The sequence below is a fragment of the Gossypium hirsutum genome, chromosome A06, assembly GCF_007990345.1.
Source record: "Gossypium hirsutum isolate 1008001.06 chromosome A06, Gossypium_hirsutum_v2.1, whole genome shotgun sequence".
NCBI lineage: Eukaryota > Viridiplantae > Streptophyta > Magnoliopsida > Malvales > Malvaceae > Gossypium > Gossypium hirsutum.
The window spans coordinates 63,953,699-63,959,917 of NC_053429.1; the positions used below are offsets into that span (position 1 = coordinate 63,953,699).

Consider the following 6,219-nt stretch of genomic DNA (forward strand, 5'->3'; position numbering starts at 1 on the left):
GCTCAATAGCATTAAAATTAACTCACCAAATTTTTCATGCACTAATATAATCATACTATAACCTCATAATAATAATAATAATAATTTTTCCCACTTCAGATTTGTGGTCTCGAGACCACTATTCTGACTAGGCCCTAAATTGGGGTATTATATTTCTCCCCCTTAGAAATTTTCATCCTCGAAAATCTTACCGGTGAATAAGTTTGGGTACTGCTCTCTTAGAGACTCTTCGAGTTCCCATGTGGCTTCCTCGACTCCATGTCTATGCTACAAAACCATCACAAGTGGTATACTCTTATTTCTTAACTGTTTGACTTCTCGAGCCAAAATCTTGACCGGCTCCTCACCATAAGTTATATCCAGATGAATCTCGACTTCTGTTGGAGCAATTACATGTGAAGGGTCTGACCTATCCTGGCGTAACATGGACACATGAAACACGTCATGAATCTTCTCTATCTCTGGTGGTAAATCCAATTGGTAGGCAACAGATCCTACTCTCTCGGTAATCTCATAAAGTCCTATGAAACAAGGACTCAACTTGCCCCTCTTTCCAAACCTGAGGACCTTCCTCCACGGGGAAACTTTCAAAAATACTTTATCACCAACTTCAAACTCAATTTCCTTTTGTCTTAAATCCGCGTAGGATTTTTGTCTATCTGAGGAGGTTTTCAAGCAGTCACAAATCACTTGCACTTTCTTTTAGACCTGTTTGACTAAATCGACCCCGTGAATCTTATTCTCTCTAAGCTCAGACCAATATAAGGGCGTTCGACACTTTCGCCCATACAAAGCCTCATAAGGCGCCATTTTCAGACTTGATTGATAGTTATTGTTGTAGGCGAATTCAACTAATGGAAAGAATTTTTCCCAACTTCCCTGAAATTCAAGAACACAACATCTCAACATGTCCTCTAAGATCTATATTACTCTTTCTGACTGTCCGTCAATTTGTGGATGAAATGCCGTGCTAAAGCTTAACTTGGTTTTCAAATCCTCTTGTAACTTTTTCCAAAACCTCGAGGTAAACCTTGGGTCTCTATCTGAAACAATCGACAATGGTACTCCATGAAGCCTCACGATCTCAAAAATATATAAGTCGGCTAATTTATCAAGGGAGTAGTCGGTACGTACCGGTACAAAATGTGCCAACTTAGTTAGTCTATCAACAATCACCCATACTGCATCTTTCTTTTTCGGGGTTACTGGCAAACCGACCACAAAGTCCATAGTGATACGATCCCATTTCCACTCAGGAACCATAATAGGTTGAAGTAAACCCGAAGATACTTGATGTTCAGCCTTTACTTGCTAACACACTAGACACTTGGAAACGAACTCTGAAATGTCTCTTTTCATACCCGACCGCCAATAGATTTTCTTAAGGTCATTGTACATTTTCACACTACTCGGGTGGATGGATAAACAATCACCATGTGCCTCTCTCAGAATCTTCTGAATAAGCTCATCGTTCTTGGGTACACAAATTCTGTCTTTGAACATTATATAACCATTGGTATTAATACGAAAATCTGATTCAATCTCTGGCTCACACTGAGTTCTCTTGGCTTGCAATTACTCATCACCTTTTTGAGTTTCACGAATTTCTTGCAGAAATGACGGTCTAGCTTTCAACTCCGCTAAAACCAAACCATCGTTAGACTCCATTAATTGGGCATTTAAGGCTCTCAAAGTAAACAATGATTTCCTACTCAAAGCATCAGCGACCACTAATCTTTTATTAGTTCTAACCATCAGCATTGTCGCAAATTCATCTCTTTTTGAGTTATCAAGTACTTTAAGCTCTTATGGTTGGTGAATACCTGACATTTCTCCCTATATAAATGGTGTCTCCAAATCTTCAATGCAAACACTATAGCTGCTAAGTCCAAGTCATGGGTCAGACAATTTCTCTCATGTGGCTTTAGCTGTCTCGAGGCATAGGCTATAACCTTGCTTCTTGCATGAGCACACACCCTAGACCATTCAAGGAGGCATCACTATATATCACAAATTCCTTGCCTGATTCTGGTTGCACTGGTGCTTTTGTTAATAAAGCCTTCAGTTTCTCAATACTTTGTTGGCATTTTTCTGTCCTTTCAAACTTGACATCTTTTTGTAGGAATCTCATTATCGGCGTAGCTATCATAGAGAACCTGTTTACAAATCGTCTGTAGTATCTGGCCAAACCCAAAAAGCTTCAGACCTCAGTCACATTCTTTGGCAGTTTCCACTCAATAATAGCTGAGATCTTGTTTTGGTCTACTTGGATCCCATCACTCGACACAATATGTCCTAGGAACTCGACCTCCTTAAGCCAAAATGCACTTTTACTAAACTTGGTGTATAATCGCTTGTCTCTCAAGGTTTGCAACACAACTCTCAGATGTTCTGCGTGCTCGCCCTTATCACGTGAATAGATTAGTATGTTATCGATAAAGACAACAACAAACTTATCCAGATATGGCCTGAATATGCGGTTCATCAAATCCATAAACACTGCTAGGGCATTGGTCAAACCAAATGGCATGACAAGAAACTCATAATGCCCATATCTTGTCTGAAACATAGTCTTTGGCACATCTCGCTCTTTAACCCTTAACTGATAGTAACCAGACCTTAGGTCATTCTTAGAAAACACGGTAGCTCCCTTCAGCTGATCAAACAAATCATCAATCCTTGGCAAAGGATACTTGTTTTTCACTGTTACCTTGTTAAGTTGTCTATAGTCGATGCATAGCCTCATCAACTGATAAACCGTATTTCATACATATTTCTATCCCATGCTTAGCACATTTTATGGATGATTTTTCCTTAAAATTGGTGAATTCGATGCTCCTAATGCCTTAATTTCATGTTTTATACTTAGGTGAGCATAGGAGAGTGAAACAAGACTGAAGATCTCCCTTCAGATTCCCTGAGAAGTTTTAGGTTTTCTTATGTTTTGTTATTTTTATTCTTTCGAGATGTATTCTTTCATTAGTATGAACTAAAACCCCTAAATACCTAAGGGGAATGAAACCTAAGACGGATCTTGTTATTATTATCTGAATTGTGTGATAAATATTTGACTTGTTCTTAATTATGTGTTCTTAATTCTTGTTTTGTTATTCCAGGATATTGATTCAAGTTAAGCTCTTATTCAGAGGAGGAATAGACCCTGTCTAAGAGTAAATTTGTCATAATTAAGCGGAGTTAGTTGCGTGCCTAGAGATAGGGGGACAAGATCTTGCCGGATTGGGGTGAAACCTAATAAGGGGATCCATAGATTGAGTTAATGCAAACCTAGGGCTTTAATTAGAAAGAAATTTCAATTATTCAATCTAGAGTTAGACGTTGTTAGTCTCGAGAGAGATAATAATATAACTTAGGGATCTCTACGGAACAAGTTAAATGAATAAATCGTCTGATTCAGAGTCAAATAACAAGTGAAGTCTAGGTAGATTTTTCCTTAGGTATTGTCTTAATCAATCGAGTTTTCCAAAAAGTATTTTCCCCAAATTTCTTTTCTGTGATTTCTTAGTTTAATTAATTAGTTAGATAAACAAAACCCTTTTATTTTTTAGGCTAGATAATAAAAAGAAAGTTGATACTTGTACTTTTAGTTCCTTTGGGTTCGATAATACGGTCTTGTTAAAGCTATACTACTGTTCGATAGGTACACTTGCCTTCATCATGATAATAGTTAGTTTCAGGAACGATTCATTATAAATATTTAAAACATGTCACGAATATCACGTATCAAGTTTTTGGCACTGTTGCCGGGGAACCAAGATATTAGGAACACTCGATTTTATTACTTTAGCCATTTCACTTTTATTGCAATTTAAATTTTTATTTTCTTTTCTAATTCTTCATTTATTTTCTTCTAACAGGTTTTTCTAGTTTATGACCAGGAGAAACTCGTCAGGACCATTACTTTTTGACAGTGAGATCGATCGCACAGTTCGAAGCTTACAATACATAGAGAACGAGTAAGAGGACGATATTCAAACCACAACCAAGGAGATGGCTGAAAATCAGGAAAACTTGATACCTCCTACGATTGCTGTTAATCCAGTAAATCAGAATCCTGCTCCGCGCACTATGTATGATTATGCTAAACCTACTTTAACAGGAACTGAATCGAGTATAGTTAGACCTGCTATTGCTGCAAATAATTTTGAATTGAAACCCAACACAATTCAAATGATACAACAGTTTGTTCAGTTTGATGGTTTGCAGGATGAGGATCCAAATGCTCATTTGGCGAATTTCTTAGAATTCTATGATACATTTAAAATCAATGGCGTTTCTGATGATGCCATACGTCTTTGGTTGTTTCCCTTTTCGTTGAAGAATAAAGCTAAACAGTGGTTGAACTCGTTACCACGAGGGTCAATTACTACTTGGGAACAAATGATTGAAAAGTTTCTATTAAAATACTTTTCGCCGGCTAAAACGACTAAATTACATAATGATATCTCTTCTTTTGTACAAATGGATTTAGAAACACTCTACGATGCGTGGGAGAGATATAAGGACCTTTTCCGAAGATGCCCTCACCATGGGTTACCACTCTGGTTACAGGTTCAAACTTTTCATAATGGCCTGAATCCTTCGACTCGACAAATGGTTGACGCAGCTGCTGGCAGAACCATCAATAATAAAACACCTGAAGATGCCTATGAATTTATAGAGGAGATGCCACTAAATAACTATCAATGGCAAGTCATGAGGACAAAGCCAATGAAAATAGCCAGTATTTATAACGTCGATTCAGTCACCATACTCTCTAATCAGGTAGAACTCTTGAATAAGAAATTTGATGGTTTCCTTAGTTCGTCACAGGTTCACCCAGTAATGCAGTGCGAAGGAAGTAGAGGTGGATCGAACAGTTCAGAATACCCACCTTATGGCCACAACATGGAGAACAAGCATTAAATTACATGGGTAATAATCCTCAATCTCAGAACAATCCTTATAGCAATACTTACAATGCAGGTTGGAGGAATCATCCAAATTTTTCATGGGGAGGCCAAGAAAATTAGAAACCACCACCCCCTCCAAGCTTTCAGCAACCACCATACTAGCAGCAGAAAAGGCCGAACCTTGAGGAGATGCTAACCAAATTCATCTCGGTGCCAGAGACTCGTTTTCAGAATACCGAGACGACACTCAAAAATTAACAAACATCAATCCAAGGGCTCAAAACTTAGACTGGATAGCTTGCCAAGTTGATTTCTGAACGACCATAAGGTAGCCTGCCAAGCAACACTGAATCTAACCCAAGGAAGCAACTAAATGCAATTTCCATTCATGATGAGGAAGGGTTAGTGGCAAAACCAAGGCCAGAATCGGTGGTAAGCAAAGGTAAGAATGAGGTAGGCCAAAACGAACAAAAATCGGTAAGTACAGAATATAAACCTCATGTGCCATACCCCAATGCAACAAGGAAGGACCGCTCAAACGAATAATTTGGTAAATTCCTTAAAATTTTAAAGAAACTACATATTAACCTACCTTTTATTGAAGCACTTTCACAGATGCCAGACGCAGTCAAAATTTTAAAGTAGCTTCTAGCAAATAAATGAAAGTTAGAAGAAAGGTCGCATGTGGAGCTGAACGCGGTTTGCTCAGCCATTCTTCAGAATAATCTACCCAACAATCTAAAAGATCCAGGGAGTTTTACAATTCCCTGTTTAATTGGTAGTTAAGATGTTAATAATGCGTTGGCTGATCTAGAGGCTAGTATCAATGTTATGCCTTACAATTGTTTAAGCAACTAGGTCTAGGGAAACCCAAACAAACTAGGATGAACATTCAATTAGCAGATAAAACTGTCAGATTTCCTAGGGGTATTATTCAAGACGTACTCGTTAAAATTGACAAATTTATATTCCTAGTTGATTTTGTTGTTTTAGACATAGAAGAGGATAATAACGTTCCTTTAATTTTGGGAAGGCCCTTTTTAGCAACTGCTAGAACAATTATTGACGTTGGCACAGGTGAACTCACACTTCGTGTAGGAGACGAAACAATCACCCTTCAAGCTCGCAACCCGAACAACACATCGAAAATTGAAGGTGATTGTACAAATTGTTCTACTAAGACTAATCATACGGTGCAACCTATTTTGTAGGAAATATTAGAAGGACACACATAAGTCATGTTCAATCTACAACAAAGGATCTACACATGAAGAACGAATGTTACAAATCGAGGAGTTAGATGAATGGC

General features: G+C 38.0%; 1 non-coding gene across 1 annotated transcript; it reads right to left on the minus strand.

Moving 5' to 3' along the window:
* Nucleotides 1-4,447: 4,447 nt before the first annotated feature.
* LOC121231630 (small nucleolar RNA R71) lies at nucleotides 4,448-4,553 on the minus strand. The gene has a single exon (XR_005929686.1). It is a non-coding gene; the product is annotated as a small nucleolar RNA R71 (small nucleolar RNA).
* Between the last annotated feature and the right edge of the window lie 1,666 nt (nucleotides 4,554-6,219).